General features: G+C 34.5%; 1 protein-coding gene across 1 annotated transcript in view; it reads left to right on the top strand.

Annotated features, from left to right (window-relative positions):
- Positions 1-234: 234 nt before the first annotated feature.
- The window catches only part of LOC150104881 (transient receptor potential-gamma protein-like), a 350,865-nt gene continuing 330,455 nt past the window's right edge, over positions 235-20,644 (top strand). Inside the window, exon 1 of the mRNA XM_090396037.1 lies at positions 235-402. The gene's annotated coding sequence lies outside the window, so the exon portion shown is untranslated. The remainder of the gene's footprint in view (positions 403-20,644) is intronic.

Here is a 20,644-nt window from a genome sequence, read left to right as displayed (position 1 = left end):
TAGGTGGCGGTTGTATAGAGTTGAGACCGAAGAGTAAGTGAGTAAGTGAGAGAGAGCGGGAGAGAGAGAGAGAGAGATAGAGAGAGAGAGATGCGCTCTTTCTCTCTACGTTCCCAAGATGTGTAGTGGATGTTGCAAAAGCCGACAAGAGGCCGCATGCATTGGTCATTAAATTTCTCTTTACAAAACGTTGGTGCATTTATCGGCAAAGATGCAGTGGATAGATTCGCTTAGTATCATCAAAAGGTTGTGAGTTGTTGGACTTTTACTGCTTGTTTTTTGGATTTATTACTACTTCTCCCAATGAAGACTATCGGTGTTTATTCATTAACTGTGACCTCGGGTCAAGAGTGTTGCACGACAGGAGTAAGTGTCACCGTATTGTGCCGATGAAATACAAACGTAAGTCAGTTTTCATGCATTTTAGTAATAATTACTTTAGCCACCGATACTAAACAGCGTAACCCTGCACAGAGCTGGATAAAAGAGCCAACGTCTTTTACGCACTTTGTTTGACAGAGTTAGGCTTGATACGATACAAAATAATGTGGATATTTGCCGTGTAAACTAATATTACGCATCATATAATCAGAGAAAAGTTGGTATTATAAGTGTATTGTGTATGTGTGGGTGGGTGGGTTGGTGTAGTGGAAAAGGGAAAGGAGAGTTTCCAGAAGTTCTGAGAAGAAACGCACACACACACACACACACACACACACACACACACACACACACACACACACACACACACACACACACACACACACACAAACCGCATTCCTCATGGTGAAATTCCCTATAAAAAAACACGTGTTGTTCTTCATTATATTTCGATCAGTAGAGCTCATCAGTCGAGAATTGAACAGCGATGGACAACTGATTTCATATAATGATAAACACTACAGCAACTGTAAAGAGTTTCATTAACCAAAAATAGTTCTCATTCTAGTTAAATAGACCTTTATATTAATTCTTAATTCATTTTTGATTGAGTACTTTTCTAATAATTGTCATATATAAAACTTAATCTGATTTATAGATGTCACATGTGTGTGTACACCGTATTTATTTGTAGATAAAAATCTATATTTGTTTCTGTAGAAACAACTCAATGAAAAGGAGTAAGAATTTTGTTTTATTTATACTGAAGTAAGTGAAAAGAATACACCAAGATGATTGACAGATAATTTGTAATACGACATCTGTATAACTGCCTGCAGATTATTTACAAGTATATATTAGTCTATAAAGAAGGTATTGGTATATGTACGACAACTGTATATCTACAAATAATTCATTTTATGCGACTACAGATTTATAGGTAATTTATGTGTATGATATCTGTAGATAATTTATATATATATATATATATATATATATATATATATATATATATATATATATATATATATATATATATATATATATATATATATATATATATATATATATATATATATATATATATATATATATGAGTAAAACTGGAAAATTGATCGAAGTAACAATTTACCTTTGTTGCAGATAACTTTGTTCTTTGTCCATGTAAACATAGTGCTCACGACTAATGCTGAAGTTCTTGGTTGTAAATTTTTTTCACGATTTTAGTATAACAAAATTACTGGGAAAACATAGTGGTGTGTACAAAATTAGTAGTATAAGAAATCAATTAATTATGAATAAAAAGAACTTAGTTTTCTTTTGTTAGATACCGCCGTCAGCTTCAAATTTATTTATATAAAAATTACGCGTTACTAAAATGTGGTGGTATTACTGATTGTACCTACTCACGTCAGCTAATTAAAGGTTCATTATGTATTTTTTGATGCACTGAAAGAGCAAGAATTATTTGATTTTATCTATATCCAGATTCAAATCTTAAGATGGAATTTCAGAAATAGATAAAATCAAATAATTCTTGTACTTTTTTTTGTACTAATTCTTGTACTCAAAAAATTTATGTACTTTTTTTTTTTAATCGAATCAACTGACTTGTACATAAATTTTGAGTGATTCTACCAAATTTTACAGATTTTTTGGGGGGATATTTCTACAGATATTTATCTATTACACATATAAATATTATTTTTCTTATAATTTCATTTGATTTCCCATTTTTCGTATTCGTTTTTTCCCCCATATCTTTTATTATTGTCTTTTCTATTTTATTTGTTACAAAATTATTTCGTTTAATGTATAATCCAGATTCAATCCTAAAATGCACTTTCGGAAATATACATGTATTTTAGTTGTGTACGTTTTATTGAATCTACAGATATTTTGAGCAAATCTACAGAATTTTACAGATATTCTGAGCAAATCTACAGAATTTTGCAGATATTCTGAGCAAATCTACAGACTTTTACGACTACCATTTTAAGTTAACCTGCAGATTTTTTAAGTGATTTTACAAATATTTACTTTCATGATTGATAGAACGAATAAAAGAGAAAGCATAATAATAGAAAGAAGGTTGTTTAGTTCTTCAGCCTCTCTCTCATTTTCTCTGTTTATTCAAAGCTATTTCTATAGTTTATTAACCTTTGCTTACACCAATATTACAAACGATGTGAGCACCATCCAATGAATCCATCAACGTAAATCTTCAAATAAAAAGATAACGTTTTTCCAAAGACCAACCAAAACCTACAAATTCTATGCAGAGAGAGAGAGAGACTTATGATTTATAGTACGACTGGTCAAATCGCGACATCCTTGTGTCAGCAACAATTTCATGCCATAAAAGGACTCATCCCCTCTTCCTCTTTCTGTGTTTTCCTCCCCTTCCCCCGGAAGACATCGACCACACGTTCAGGGGCTCTTCAGTTTGATTGATGTAATTCCTTTACGCAGTACTCGCTCTGACACAAAGAAACTTCTCTCAAAGGACGCACTTGACCCCTTTTGTTCGCGTTATACCGCACGACGGAAAAGTGGCTCGCGAGCGTTACATTGTCCCCATCCGTTATTTGATCTGGCGGAAGCCATGTGATTTGCTGTCAGACAGGAATAATCGATTGAATAATAAAAAAATTACTCTTGTGTAATCTTTAATACCTTAGTTCGACAGTAGCGTCTTAATGCTTAAAAATTATATTTTAGTTTTCCTGTTGGCATCAAAAACTGACGAATCCAGAGAAAGAATATTGTGATTGTGAAATTTCGGTTACAAATTATACATATTTTGTGTTATTTTATAGCAGGAAATCAAAAAACTTATTAAAACGATTGCACGAAATTCATTAACATTTAGTTTATCCTTATAAGGACTGGCTTAAAGGGGCGAAGCAAGAATGCTTTTCATCTTCCCCGTTATCTGTAGAGGACAGTGTAGGGATAAGGTGTTATTGAGCAATTAAAGCTCTGATCATGGCAGGAGGGTAACAGCAATAGCCGAGCCTCAGTTAGAACTTCATTAGCTAGAGCATTGCCATCTCCATTACCCTCCAAGGGTATTGGATTGAATGAATCAATCCGATCCTATTTTCATTATTATTATTAAAGCTCTGATCCTATTTCCATATACATAATCGTAGTTTATATATCTACTTATATATTTAATGTATAGGTGTATTTCAACTAATTACAAAATTTATCTAAAAATATATTAATAACATATTAATTATTTTGAAAAAATATATATTTTTAATTTTACATAAAAATTTTTAACAAAAATGGTAACAAATATTTTTTATTTGCTCTTCATGTTATTTATTTATACTCCATTCCCTCTGGTAATACTTTGTATTGTTACTATGGAGAGTGAACTCCTCAGATACCAGCAAAATCAGACAGATAAATAATTTATACAAAATATAGTGCAAACAATCATTTATTTGTTCATTTCATGCTATTTTACGTATTGATGTTTATTAATGTAAGTCCGGAATAAAAATTAAACACTAAGATATATGCTTCAAATTGAGTGACGCGTAATTAGTATTTATAATAAATATTTAGCTACAGCAGGGCTAATGCATATCCCTTTTATAAAACCAAAGTATAGTAAAATCAGCGAATAACTTACACTTCAATCTATCTCATTAATTATATTAGTCATCACCTTCATCACTATATGAATACTGTAATCAGTTGCCGAAGAAGAAAAAAAAAACCTAGAGTACTTTTACTCTTGGCTTTTACAGGCATCATTTTTATTAAATATTGAATTTCAAGTAAGGCTTAATTGGTTAGTAAATAAAATTACATTATCCTATGGTCGTTGATGACGGTCAACAGATGCTTTTTTTGACAAGTTACATTTTTTGAGGGATATTCACCCAATCTATTGATTTGCGTTTAGGCTCTCGCTGCGTTCAGCTGACAGAAAAATCAATAGTGCAGAACGCAGACTTATTTCGTATAGGGATACGCTCATGGCTCGACTTTTTGATCTGAAATCCACACACACACACACACACACACACACACACACACACACACACACACACACACACACACACACATACACACATACACACACACACAGAGGCAGCCCATCTCCTATTCTTTTTTCATTTTCTCCAGTTTTCATTCTCGGGAAGACCAGATGCAAACTTTTATTGTTCTTTTTTTTTCGAGAGAGGTTAGGGAGTCTATTTCTTTATTAAATCACTTAATAAAATATATACAATTTTATTCAGAATAACTGCCATTATTGTCTGCATATCATTAAAAGATAATTAAAAAATGAGCATGAAATGGTAACAAATATTTTTCATTTGCTCTTCATGTTATTTATTTATACTCCATTCATCAAGATTAAGATACGTTTGATGGTATCATACTCTTAAAATAAAATATAACTGATGATATTAAGAGAATTATTAATCGTTGCCAACATCATTAGTTAGTTCTTATTTCTATGAATTAATTTTTGAGTAGATAATTTTATGAAGAAATAATGGAAGAAACGAGGTAAAGAACCTTATGAGAGTACAACCACTTCTCAATATCATAGTGATCTCATGTTGTATTCGACATTAGTGTATTATAATAATAAGGGAACTGATGATTGAGAAAATCATGAGTTAAAGAAAGATCATAGATGATTTCTTTACGTTTTTTAATTAATTTCAAAACTTTAAAAGTTGTTGGTAACGAAAGAATGAGAAATATATTTCGTGCAGCCAGTGATCTACTTATACCTTTAGCGAATTAGGTACAACCACCACCTTCTAATAATTTCTATATCTAATTTAATATAATTTTATAAATATGGTGTTTAAATATAATTATAAATTTTAAAATATTTTGGCTAAATAATAAAATTATTTTGAACATTTAGTTAATTTTTATTTTGAAACTAATGTTTTATAATTAAATAAAAAATTTTTTGATAATATCCATAGAGAATTACTCGTTTAACTTATTCGACTTAATGTTTCGTATTTCCATGATGTAGTCTTACGATGATTTGAAACAAAATCAGTGAAGGTTGTGAAAGTGAATGGATGTAGAAATTTTACTATGCAAAAATGCGATGATTGAAAAATTTATGATTCACACGCTTAAACGTGATACAACATTGTAGAATTTAACATCACATTGTTTTTCCTATACTAAAATGGTTCTATTTTAATCGAAATTGAGATGATCCAACACACTTGTTTCATCTTTCGTTACGTACTAGGCCTAATGGCCTATTTAAAACCAAGTAATTTCGCTTCTTATAAAACTAATTTTAGTAATGACGTCAGTTAATCCTATGTAACACAGTTTGCGATGTCTATTAGTAAGCGTGCGTTGTCATGTCGCTTTGTCTTTTTAGAAATAAAAAAATAATAAACAACCTAAGTGTAGCTAATTCAGCTCCAGTTGAAAAGCTCTTATAAATTAAGAAAAATAATAAAAGAGTTCCATATTTTTATTCATCGGTATCTGAATCTTTAACTGCAAAAACGTGATTTAAAACTTAATCTAATAAAAAATTATGTATTTCTCCATTCGAAATACATTATTAAAAATGAGGATAATGACAGAGTTGATCAAAAATTGAGAAGAAACACTGTTTATATTTCGCCGTCCTTTATTGAAGTCCACTGATTAAAAAAAAAAAAAAATCTAAAATCTGAGGAGGAGGGGGGGGGTTCGTGATGAATAATGATGTAAGGAGAATTGGCTGATTGCACCGATCAAAATTTTTCGATGAGAAATTAAGTACATATTAACGATGTTGTTCCAAAGTCATAATTGATGCTGATCTTCATAAAATTGCACTACACGGACGAACTTACTTTATGAAACATTAATGAGCTGCTTAAAAGATGAAGAGAAATGTTATGTGGTTTCTAGTAAAAAAATGAAAAAGAAAAAAAAATGAATATACGTAACTCACAGACTTATAAACATCGGTATTAAGTGTAGACATAGAAGGTTATGAAGTTGAAAGATTCATTTTTTTTGTTTATATTTTCTTAAAATAAAATTTAGATCATTAGTTAAGATAACAAACTCATAATATAACTTCTTGTCATATTTTCTATCTAAATTTATTCCATTTTCCTTCTTGAGATAATGTTTACAATTCAATTTACAACAGAACTGTATGTCTTTTTTTTTTTTGGTTGTGTCTCACTAACTTCTCCATTGAGCACCTAAATGCTAAAAAAAAAAGGTTGTGCCATTTACATGAACGCCAATTATGTCATAAGTAATTAAAATATTTCATTAATACATTTTTAAAGCCACGCTAGGTTAATTCTTGATTATATCGATTAATAATCTTCACCACGAATTGCGATAAAATTCTTTTTATCTCCCATCTTTTTAGGAAAAAAAAATAACTGTTCAAATTTAATAAAGAATACTTTTAATGAAGATTCAGAGTTTCTAGTAGGATTAAAGTGTACTTGGGAAATTTTAATTGGACGTGATTTGAAAAGTTTAAATATAATTTCAAGAATAAACCAAACGAGGGTTTGATTTTCACACAAAGAGAGTACTCATTTATAATTTTGATCAATATTGCATCGCGCAAATAATAAAGAAATAAGAAAACGTGGAGAAGCATCAATAAATATAAAAATGTTTATCTGTTCTGACATCTGATTTGCATTACGTTCACTTAACTCTTTTCGTGATAGGTGGCGTTAGTTGTAGGATCCAACGTACAAATACTAATTGTGAATAAAATTTCACACCAGAGGGCGTTGTTTGTTTGTTTTACCAAATTAAATGACGCAATTATCTATATATTATAACCATGGAAATCAGTTTGATTACAATTTGGTTGCAAATTGTATCCTTTAATAATGAGAGTTGCTTAAAAGGTGTTTACTAACTCTAACTAGTACAAAAGTACCTCGAATAAGCAATAAATGAGATAATCCGAAATTATCTCATTCATTTTATAAGTAGAAGATGAAAATCATCTTCTACTCATAATACATTTAAGTGAATACTGTATCCGTTGAAGAACGGATACACTATTCACTCGTACACCTAAGGCCAGTAATGTTAATTATTATATGGCATGAGTTCGTTATCAGTGAAAATATCTATATCTTACAGATTTTAAACCCACTAAGTTTGAATATGATTTTGGCCGTGTAATCCAGAGTCGTCATCATCTTCTCTACCACAAACCGAGAAAAACAATACTCAAAATTATTTTAAAAAATTTGTATTGATTTTTTTCAAATGAATATATAATATCCATGTTAAAGGAATACTATTGAATAAAATTAACTGAATGAAAAAAAAACTAAATAAAAGAACTCTTACCAGTTACCTTAAAAATAAGAATTAAATGAAGTCATTTGTGAACACACTTATCGAAAGATTAAAACTAATTAACACACAATATTCTCCAACCGTAAGTTTCGTAAAATATAAATAAGCGAGCTTCAGGTGCGGATGGAACACCAGACACTAATAAATGAATGCGAAAATTACGACATTATTTCTTTCAATTAATTTGTTTTCACAAATCTCGCCGCATACCGGTTGAAAATCGCTGGTATAGCAGATTGTAATCAATTTCTGCACAAACAAATATGTGTATATTATAGCAACCTTAGTCCTTAAAAAGATTGGCTTAATGGGCGAAGTAATAATGCTTTTCATATTTCCCCGTTATCTGTAGAGGACAGTGTAAGAAGGGTGTTCTCCGGCGTGGCCCGTGAGGGGCCACGCCGGAGAACACCCTCCCCAGAGACTCAAAATGCTCTCTGAGGGAAAACCCCCGAAATCCAAGCACCCCCCTCACCGGGAGCAAAATTCCGGAAGAAACCTGAGAGAGAGCGAAACTCTACGTCCATTTAGTTGCCTCTTACGACACGCATGGATTTGCGGTAGGGATTATTAAGTAAAGCCACCCTCTAAAAATTAGGACGATCCCTAGACCACCCATAGTAGCCGAAAGACCGTCCAGCTCAGCGTTGGTTCTACTCAGTGACGAGATCACCTCACCACTGAGCACAACCGCTCATATTCCAGGGAAAAGCATTCACCGACAAAGCCCCTCACCGGGCCGGGTAGGAGAACACTCTTCCCAGAGACTCAAATTGCTTCCTCAACTCAAAAACCTTAAGAGAGCGAAACTCTTGAAACTCTGCGTCCATTTAGTCGCCTCTTGCGACACGCATGGATTTGCGGTGGAGCTTATTCTTATCCCGGGCACCACACAGGGATACAGTAACCTTTCCTTATAGTCCTTATAAGGACTGGATTAAAGGGGCGAAGCAAGAATGCTTTTCATCTTCCCCGTTATCTGTAGAGGACTGTGTAGGGATAAGGTGTTATTGAGCAATTAAAGCTCTGATCATGGCAGGAGGGTAACATCAATAGTCAAGCCTCAGTTAGAACTTCATTGGCTACAGCATTGCATTCCATTACCCTCCAAGGTCTTGGTCGATTTCCAACCTGATCTTAGGGCGAACAACAGAAAGTTTATTTCAAGTAGAATTATAGATATTTAATTGTGGTGTTTAAGATATATCCAAAAATTATTTCAATTTTTTAAAAAACGTTTTCAATATTTTATAAAATCTTGATTTATTTTCTTTAAGTAGAAAGAGAGAAAAAAGAACGAATTTTACAGCTTAGAGGTTGCTCGGTGATAGATAGCAACTTTTCACAAACTGATATCGCGAGTTGGAAGAAAAAACCCCACTTTATAGTTACCAAAAAGGTTTTGAAATGTATACCCCATTTCGAAGGGCCTGATTGGCCTTGTAGAGCATATTCCTCTTCAACCAACAAGCTCGAATTCCACTCTAAGCATTTCTTTAGGCAAATAAATTTCATCGCCCAGTCAGAGACTATTTACCGCTTATTGGAGGTCTGACGTGGCTTGGAAAAGTTCCAGTTTGGTCTCTACATCAGGATCTCCCAATTATCTAGATTTGTTTTGCATTGTTTCATGGATTTGTCACAGTTTGTGATTCAACTTTGGCATGATATTCGATACCTTCTTCATAGAGGAAAACTAAAGCTTAGTAAAAATGACTTGGCAATTACTATCTTACAGATAAAAAAACAAATAGAAAAATAGAATGTTAAAATCAGTTTGAAATATAAGTATAAACGAACTATCTTCTTTCACCTTTCTTTGTACAGTGCACATTGTCGCAGTTTCTGTACATTTATTCCACACCAGTCCTTTATGTCGTCTATCCATTCTCTGTATGGTCTACCTCTTCTGTTGACACCATCCATAATACCAATCATGAACTGATGATATGATCTCGCATACAGTTTGGCTCACTGTCCTATCTTCACGATAGCATTAGGGAAACTGGTATGCAAATAAATAATTTATTGGCTAAAATTAATCGTTTACAAGCCAACGTTTCTCCAGTTCAAGGTAGCATTATTCAGAGGCACATTAACAATACGTAGTCAGCGAAGACAGGAAATGAACTGAAGCCGATAAAAAGGACAATCACATGCATGGGCGAGCGACAGTGGCGCTCTTCATGGTAATTTCTGTTGTTAATACTAAAGCGGTGTACCAAAATCTATGCAAGATCACACCATCAATTTCATGACACTTAACCGTGTTTTATAGCACTTGTGTGGGCTCCCTCCTAAAATAATACAGAATTAGAACATTGAGAACAGTTTCCATCTTCCTCAGACAAATCAAGGACCTCCAGGATCCTCAGTATTTCCGACAGACAAGGCAGAGCACCTTAGTTACAAAAAAATATAATAATAAATAAAAAGTAGATCCGCTACGAATACCCAAAAAGTAGACCAACACAATTTGCTCAGTTTAAATTAGAGAGACTGTTCATGGAAGCCGCACAAGTTCTACAAAACTCAGGTAACTTCAGTAGAACTGATGATGTAATCTTGCATGCATTTTGGCTCACTGTCCTATCTTCAATACTGCATTCATAACAGAAATTACCACGTAGATCACCATTATCGCTATCCATGCATATGACTGTCCATGTTCTCAAATTCTTTTCATTTCTATCTTCGTTGATTGTGTATTGTTAAGGTGCGTTTGATAATGCTAGCTTGAGATAGCGAAACGTCCACTTATAAATAATGCATTTTAGTCCGTAAATTGTTTATTTATTCCAGTTTGAAGTAGATTTTGTTGCATAAACTCTGATATCAATCAAATATTATTTTGTTGTAGATAAATGATTCGGTAAAAATGTTGAAAATATAAAAAACATTGTAAAATGACTCTTATCCTATTTGGTAACTTAATTGCATTAATGTCTTGCATACATATCCTTCTGTTCCTACTTTAATACACAATTTTCTAGTTTCGGATAACATACAAGAATATTCCCAATTATCTTAAAATCTAGTTACTCAAATTTCCACAGCGATAGATAACGTAGAAGGAAATAACTAGAATAAAATCCCGTTAAGCTTTGATTGTAGTTCATCTCAACAATAAAAACTTTCTGGTTGCTAACGGCAACAGAGAGAAAAAAAAAAAAAAAAAACTCATCTAATGTATGCCCTTTCATTTTCATGAAAAATGTGCAGTGCATTACGTTTAAACACAAGACTGAAGTTAGATTGTTGGAAAACATGTAATTACCTATTAAACTCAAGAATAACATGAAAGAAAAGAAATCTCTATGTTCAGTGATTTATACAAAGAAGAAAGATTGCTGCCGTTCTGTTATGTTGTCTCAGTATTACGTACAGTCGAATAAGCAAACACACACACACACACACACACACACACACACACACACACACACACACACACACACACACACATACACTGTTGGTATAATGAGCATTACGTTGTGTTTGAAGTCTATCCATTCAACTAAGTCGGATTTTAATTGTTGATTTAGGACCAATGCGAAATGCATGCAGATGCATAATTCCCTCTAGTTAACAATGTTTATTCCAACGTAGTGATTGTCGTTGGATTACCGGAGTGTCTTTTCCTTCGCGGTGTCGAAAATGGTATTAAATGCATCTTAAGTTAAAGAGAGACTTGGAAATTCCCAGATTAGTTTTAATACCGCATATGATTAAAATAACCGAAGAAAATATTTATATTTAATTATATACATTACGAACTCTTATACGGTAGTTACATGCAAAAAAAATGATTTTTTTTTATTCTGATTTTATTTAACTTTATAGAACCAAACGGAGTAAAATAGTAGGCAACACAAAATGAAACTCCACTTCTAACTACAGTTGTTTTTATCCATCTCTTGCACTTTATAAAGGTACAGTTTATTGACAAATTGTGAAAGAATCCTACTGTATACGATCTCTAGGGAGTTCGTTGGTTTACAATCGGTAGGATTTGTTACATCAATACGTTTGCTGGTCTGTAATAAAACCTGCAATCTCTCTACGCTTTTTTTATTATTATTGTTGTTTCTGGTTTATCGGAGGAGGAAAAAAAGGTCAAATGATGTAGTATAAGTATTGGAGTTATTTTTAAGGCTTTCAATAGACACGAGTTTATTTTTCTATCCGTACAGATGAAGTAAACCACGTCTGTTAATTTTTCTCTATTAGTTATTTTGAGTAGGATTACGTCAGGAAAATGTTGAATGCTTTTTTCTGAGCAGAGGTTATGAATATAATGTGTATTGTATCAGTGTTCCTGATTTTGGGGAGAGAGAGAGAGAGAGAGAAAGAGAGAGACAGAGACAGAGAGAGAGAGAGAAAGAGAGAGACAGAGACAGAGAGAGAGAGAGAGAGAGAGAGAGAGAGAAAGAGAGAGACAGAGACAGAGAGAGAGAGAGAGAGATAACAAAAAGTATTCATTTGAAGAACAGGAATAAAGATAAGAGCCGAGTGGGTTAGAAATGAAGGAACAAAAATGAATGAAGAGAACAAAGATAAAAGAGGAAGAACATAAGAAGAAACGAAAGGCACACACACACACATATACAGAGAGAGACAGAAGAAGAAGAGATGGTTGAAACAGATAGAAAGAAAGAAAGAAAAAGGACGAGATAAAATAGAGATGAAGAGAAAGATATAATAGAAATACATAATGATAGAGAAACCGAAAAAGATAAAACCCGAGATGAAGAGAATGAGAGAAAGAAAGAAAGATTTTTTTAAAATTAAAATGTCTGCATCTGGTCCTTGGTACACTTTGATTTGTATGGGAGATCTCACTGAAAACTGGGTGACTTTCAAGTTTATAGATGAGAGGGATAAGGATGAATATGTGAATGGTTTAGTTGGAGGCATTGACATGAGGAAGTGGTATGTTTTCTTGAAGTTGGAAGTAAGAAGTGATAGTGAGGCTTCATTTGATACAAGATGAATGGTGAGCTACCCGGGAGTTTCCAGAAGTAATTCGGATTCTCTGTAAAGTGGCGATATCTGGAAAGGCTTTTATGATGGCAGCTTGCATCTGTTGATGTTGTATTTCTGGTTTGGGAGTTTTCAGCGATAATCATGTGAACGTTTTCCACTTTAAGTTCTGGGTCAGGAGGATGCGATTCTTATCCTTGCCCAGTTTCATGTATGGAAAACAAAGTGCTCACCAGATGAAATTCTGTATTTTCCTATCCCTGTATTGCATCTCTGTAAAATGGACGTAATTTAGGAAGGGTTGGTGCAGTACTCGTCATTCGGAGGACTGTGTTGTGTACAGTGTGTACTTCGTCTAGTGGACGATTTCATAATGTGATCAACCCAGTTTTGTTATATAAGTCTGAATGGTCTGAAGTTTCTTTGGGAGAAAGATGATCCTGAAAGATGCGATCTTGTTTTCAAAGGAGATCATCCTTGTGCTCCCTTACTGACTGACTGACTTGCAGAGTTCAAGTCTGTAAGTTGTTCAGTCAGTTTCGTTCTAGAGGAAACGTGTGATTGCCTTTTGGATGTGATGAAGACAGTCTTCGGAGGGGGGGGGGAGTACATTGATGTGCCAGAGCATACTCGTAGCCACCTGGTTGATGGTTAGGATTCTTTCTCTCAGTGAAGAAGTAGTAGTGTTGCTTTTGCAGCATTTAATTTGGTGAAACGTGTATATAATTTGTGTGTTGCATTGCTTTCTTTCTTTGCTTTTTCGTTACGCATTATGATGGTGAAATCATCAGCATATGCTGTTAGACTGTATTTCATATGTGGTTCGTTTTGAGATCATGGTACTGTGTGTTTATTTTTTAAAAAAGAAAGATTTAATGGCTAGTGTATATAGTTGCCCACAGAGAGGACACCCTTGCTTGATCCCTCGAGTATAGAAGCAAGTGAGCTTGTTAATGAATTTTAAACAGAAAAGCGCATGTCTGTATAGCAATTTGACTGTTTCATTAATAAGAGGACCACATACGAATGCCTTTAGGACTCATAAAGGTATTCTCAAAGGCTTAGTCATGGTCAAGGCTGATAAGTGCCAGGTTTTCACTTTGACTGCGATGTGGATGAGATTTCTCATTAAATGTAAGTTGCCGTGTACTGATCTTCCTGGGACTTTGTTATTGTATTCCTGGAACTTCAGGCAATGTGGACTTCAATATGGGTTTCCAATAACTTTGTAGATGATTTTGTAGTCTATTGATTAGTGAGATTGGATCCCATATTTCCAAAAGGCTTAAAAAAACACTGTTGTGAGTCTACCAAGGCCATTTGTTATTTGGCAAAGATTTACACGCAGTTTTGAACTCATCTAATGTGACTGGTTTTTCAAAGTAGTTCTAATTTGTTGCAGAGATTCGTTTTGATCCTTTCAGTAGAGAGAGAGAGAGAGAGAGAGAGAGAATACAAAGATGACAAGAAAAACAACGAATCTGAGGGGTTTTCATACAGTATGCTATTAATCTATAGAACTTATAAACAGCAGCGAATATTAAAAAATAAAGCACATGCATATACGCACGCACGCACGCGAACCAAGTGCAGTTGTAAGATAATAACAAAAAAATGTGTTTATTCTATCAGAATATGACCGGAAATTCAATTCCGAACTCCTGCTTAAGCAAACCGATCTGTCAACAGGGCAATTAGGCCTGCAGAGTACTCAAAGACCCCCGAGGTCTGAATGAGACCTGGGTGCTCACAGATAGGAAACAGACTGAATCCATCAATCTCTCGCAGCGTTCCTTGACTCCAAACGCTACGGCTTTCTCTAACCAACTCCTCTGTTTCGATACCAACTGTTTACCTCGGTATTTCGACTACAAAAACCGAATTACTTGCTTCAGTTTTCTTACATTCGTGAGGACAGAGAGAATGTGTGTGTGTGTGGAAAGGGGGAGGGGAGGGTTTGATGGGTGTATTCATCTCTTCCCGAGTGTGTGTGTTTAGGCGACAGAGAATAACTTATCAGAATACGTGTGTGCGTGCGTGCTTTAACAACCTCTAAAGCCACGGGCCTTCACCTAAACATCTTGTATCTATTATAAATACTTTTCGGAAGATGCTGAACGACGTGGCTAAACTTAGGAACACTCCTGACTGCTTTCGTTGGTTTTTGATACGCATACAAGGTCACTGTTGTCATCCCACTATTATAGCGTCCGACAAGATGCCACTGACGAAGAAAAAGAAATACAACGTGACAAAGATATTGAAAGCAAAATTACTTTGCTCATATTATGCTTATGCAATACAATATATTGTTAGCAACGAAAATGCTTGATTTGTTTGTTTGGTTCTTCGTATATTCTAAATTTTTTTTTTTGACATTTCATTATAAAATATAAGTGCATATATAATATTTTACGTTATTTTTAAGTATTTTAAATTTTTTCTTTTTTATAGCTCTATATTTTAGAAATTTATTATGCACCTACTTATAGTTAACTTATGACTAATTTAACTGACAACGGATTGACCATTCACATTCTTGGATTCATTCAATCCAATACCCTTGGAGGGTAATGGATGGCAATGCTGTAGCCAGTGAAGTTTTAACTGAGGCTAGGCTATTGCTGTTACCCTCCTGCCATGATCAGAGCTTTCATAGCTCAATAACACCTTATCCCTCTACAGATAACGGGGAAGATGAAAAGCATTCTTGCTTCGCCCCTTTAAGCCAGTCCTTATAAGGATATATAAGGATTCACATTCTTAAAATTCTTAAAAGAACTGGGCGATGGACTGAGTCCTTGACTCTTTATCCCGTCATCTGAATGAAGATAATCTGTGTGGATGGAGTGTTATTGAGCCAAAAAGCTCTAGTCATGGCTGGGTAACGGCAATAGCCGAGCCTCAGTTAAAACTTCATTGGCTACAGCATTGCCATTTGTTACCCTGGAAGTACTAAAAAGTACCTTGTACCTATTTTCCCGTTCACCATTGACATGTACTGGGAGTGAAGAATTTATACCCTTGGAGGGTAATGGATGGCAATGCTGTTCCAATGAAGTTTAACTGAGGTTCGGCTGTTGCTGTTACCCCCTTGCTGGGGCGCTGAGATTCGAGAGTTTTGAGTTCGCTCTCTAAAGGTTTTTGCCTTAAGGGAGCAATTTGAGTCTCCGGGGAACGTGTTCTCCGGCACGGCCCGGTGAGGGGCTTTGTCGGTGAATGTTTTTCTTCGGAATTTGAGCGGTTCTGCTCGGTGGAGGGTGGAAGGCCATCACTGAGTGGAGCCAACGCGGAGATGGACGGTCCTTCGCCCACAATTGAGTGGCCTAGGGATCGTCCGAATTTTTAGAGACGGCTTTACCTTTACATATGGCAATGCTGTAGCCAATGAAGTTTAATTGAGGTTCGGCTGTTGCTGTTACCCTCCTGCCATGATCAGAGCTTTAATAGCTCAATAACACCTTATCCCTACACTGTCCTCCACAGATAACGGGGAAGATGAAAAGCATTCTTGCTTCGCCCCTTTAAGCCAGTCCTTATAAGGATTCACATGTACTATCGAGTTATTGGTTGCCATTGAAGAGTCTTTTTTCAGGATACTTGTTGAATTTGAGTGAAATTTCCGCGTTCAATTAGGTTTTTACTTCCATAGGTGTTTCGTGAATTTCACATTGCACTGGCGCTGACACGACTTGAAGCCTATTGTCTCCCACTCTGCATGAAAAGTGCACGAAGTCTTATCTTATGGCCTTGTAAGCCCAACTCATTATGAGGACCAGTGGTGGATAATAGGTTTATTAGTAGATAGGATTTGATTTGTGGCCAAGTGAGAAAACGACACTCCTTCCCCTAACTTCAGGGCTTTCTAAATTTTAAATATACGTGCCTTAAACGTTGACTTTTCAATCATGATAAAGCCTCTGAATGAAACCAAATTTGAAGAGGTATACAAAGAATTCCTAAGACTAGGAAAACTACTAAGTGACAACTGACCCGGGAGAGTAAAACTGAAACATCCCCCCCCCCACACACACACAGCAGTCATAGAAGGTAAAATGGATGACTTAAGCGATGAAAACAAAACGCAACCACAACCAGACTTAGAACGCTCCGCAAGTCTGGAAGACGCAACATCTCAAGACAGCATCCTTAGTCATCGGAAACACACACACAGAATTCCAAATAGTCAAAAAGAAGAGGAAAATCTCCGCCACTACAGATTCAACCGAAACAACGAAGATGGATCAGACAATGAACTCAAAGAAAGGGTACCTCAGTCTTAATGGCCAAAGAGCACTGGACATCCTTCGCAGTCGCACTAAAATCATCATCAGATATCACCTTCACAAAAGCTACTAATACCGAAGAAGGAATTCATATACAACCAAAAACCTCGTCAGACTACAGGAAAATAATCAAATTACTAGACGCCAACAACCTACTGTACTATATATTCTCACTTAATAGTGAGAAGAACCTAAAAGTGGTGTTAAGGGGAGTGACAGAAACAATACACATAGAAGAAGTAGCAGCAGACCTCCAACTTAAGGGATCAGCCCGATCAAAATCAGTGGAATGCACAGAGCTCACAAAACACCCTATCGCCTAATTCTAGTGGAAATTGGTAAAGATCAAAAACACATCTACAACCTTCAGACCATCTGTGATCTAGTTATAAAAGTCGAAGCATTAAAGCATAAATCAACAACAACTCAATGTCACGGATGCCATAAGTTTGGTCACGCACAACTATGCTGCAAAGCTGAATTCCGTGGTGTAAAATGTGGAGGAAAACATGCAGCACAGTGCCAGAAACCACGCACCTAGCCAGCAAAATGTGTAAACTGTGGATGTCCACATCTTGCCAAATTACAGGAGCTGCACAGCATTTCCCCTAAATCAGAAGACACAACTCCAAACCAATAACCCTTACAAGAATGCAGATTCTCCCAACAAACCACTGCCTCCACAGTGAACAGAAGGAAGTACGCTGAAGTAGCAAGACCAACCTACTTAAAAGACTCACAGTCAAGAACAAATCCATCACAGCAAACTAACAAAATTAACCTCTACAACATAACAAGCTGCATGGTAAAATGCTTTCAGAAATCCGGAAAACCAACTCGACTCATGAAGCCAAGGATATAATCCTATAACACACACAGTCACTGTTCTCTAAATCCTTAATGGATAAGTCCAAAAGAAAACTCTTTTCGCTACAGATGCAATGCCAACGGACTATCTAACAAAATACAAGAGCTACAGGAGTTTGAAGTAGAAACCCAATCAGATAGCATTCTCATAAACGAAACACACCTTCGTCCAAGTGACAAGATCAGAATCACCAATTATATTACATACCACACCGACAGAACCTATCCAAGATGAGGAGGAGGAAGCACCGCCATCTTTATCGAAAGAACCATAAAACTTAACACAATAGCTGAGCCCCAAACAGAACACATGGAAATTACAGGAATTACATATGGAAAACAAAAGCAGTATCGCGATCTTTGCAGCCTACAATCCCTCGAATAAAAAACTCCAGAAATCAGACCTGGATGAGATACTAAACGTAGATAGAACAGTAATCATGGCTGGAGATTTTAATGCCAAACATTCAATCTGGAACAATAGAAACCCAAATATCAAGCAGAATACTCAATTCATATACTACTACGAGAAACACGACAGTAACTCGGTGTAGCTGAAGGCCTGTGATGAAACATGTTCATCAAAGGCCTTCAGCTACACCCAGAAGCCAACCTGCCAGAAGTCACGACCTACATGATAGGCATTGTAGAGAAGTTCTTCACAGTCACAGATAATTATCTGTGACTGTGAAGAATAATGTATGTCTAATTAACTGATTTGGGTGATTATAATTACCCAAATCAGTTAATTAGACAGGCAGCTGACTACAAGCGCTCAGATCGCTTCAAACATAAAAAACCAAAATCCTTCATCGCAAGACAAAGCTGATACAGCATAAAATGCTCACAATGAGCGGGTAAATTACCCACAATAATAGCCTCACCCGCAAACTAAAGCTCAGATGAAGGGATAAAGATTCAAGGACTCAGTCCATCATCCATAGAAGTTCCCAGTTCACTTGTACTCTTTTATTTTCGAAGAATCGTAACGAGGATTCTCTTAAACTCTTTGATGATCCATTTTATCCTACATTTAGTATAATATATTCGTTCAGAAATATTTCAATCGAGTTTAGATAATTCTAAACTCTATTGAAAATCCATGTGCTAGATGCATTCTAAACTAGTACCATAGTGTATTTTGCAAAGAAAGCTAAAATAATATATAGATTTTATTTCATACCATTAAGCTAGTCAAGTTTATTCTACGCCTTTGCCTTTCTTTAAGAGTACACCCCATTTTCGTCCCCCCCCCCCCAGATTCATACAATTCACTCTACCGCATGATGGGCTGTTTGTAATTCTAACAAGAATGAGAGACAGGCGCATTTAATAACAATAACTTTTGCGTCGTTCTTATTAATCTTAAGTGTTTTCATGACGGTTGTCACTTCAACTGTGAATAGCTGAAGCCATTAGATTTTTATCCTAGCTTTTATTCATGTTTATTGTGACCGGAGGTTGGGATTCTGCTGTCATTAATGGCTTTGTTCAGTACAACAACAGACGGAATAATAGTAATAATAATAATAAAAAAATAAAGCAACGATGAAACTGATATGACGAAGTTGGCAAAATTCCAAATCATTTTAAAGATGGCAACTTAGAAAAGAGATGGTTGAAAAGAAAGAGCGATTGGCAATAAATCAATGAACAAGTGTGAATAAATAACTAAGGAAATATTGGAATTCTTCTAATTTCATGCATCTACGAACTTTACAAATAAAAAAAAGTATTAACTTGCTAAGACTTGTTTTCAACATCATTAAATATTATAAATATTAGTTATTATAATATTAAATATTATAATGTATATCTGTCAAATATGAGTACATCAAGAGATGCTTTCCATCCCTGTTTGGATATAATAATAATAATAATAATAATATTCCGATTTTCACAAAAATTCTAATATATTGCTAGAAAAATATAGAATATAATTAGGAGGAATGTAAACACCATTTCAGTTTTTAGATAACAACACTACAGAAATGATCATTTTTTACAAAAAATTGTATGGATTCAGGGTGATTGATTCATTCAATCCAATACTCTTGGAGGGTAATGGATGGCAATGCTGTAGCCAGTGAAGTTCTAACTGAGACTCGGCTATTGCTGTTACCTCCTGCCATGATCAGAGCTTTAATAGCTCAATAACACCTTATCCCTACACTGTCCTCTACAGATAACGGGGAATATGAAAAGCATTCTTGCTTCGCCCCTTTAAGCCAGTCCTTATAAGGACTATAAAAAATTGTATTGTAGCGCAAAAGGCCACAACTGAAATGTTGATTATTTAGTAATCTTTTGCATTACAATATATAACAATATATATAAATAAATAAATTGTTATGCAAAAGATTACGAATTAATCAACATACATATATATATATATATATATATGTAAATAAATAAATTGTTATGCAAAAGATTACGAATTAATCAACATACATAGGATTTTTATATTTCTAGTTTGATTTAAATTTTAAATATATATATTTCTATTTTGATTTAAATTTTAAATATATATATATATATATAATTTTAAATATATATATAATTTTTATATTTCTATTTTGATTTAAATTTTAAATATATTTCTATTTTGATTTAAATTTTAAATATATTTCTATTTTGATTTAAATTTTAAATATATATATGAGATCTTATAAATATATATAATATTTACATTTATACTGTCTCACATCAATACCAATAATTTTTAGATATAGATATATGAATATTTTTATGCATATGAATTAACTTTTAGGTTTTCA

Source organism: Typopeltis vanoorti, chromosome 7 (genome assembly GCF_054136105.1).
Source record: "Typopeltis vanoorti isolate ZY-2024b chromosome 7, IOZ_Tvanoo_1.0, whole genome shotgun sequence".
Taxonomy (NCBI): Eukaryota; Metazoa; Arthropoda; class Arachnida; order Uropygi; family Thelyphonidae; genus Typopeltis; species Typopeltis vanoorti.
The sequence above is the reverse complement of the archived record's forward strand: the minus strand, read 5'-3'. Positions and strand labels throughout refer to the sequence as shown.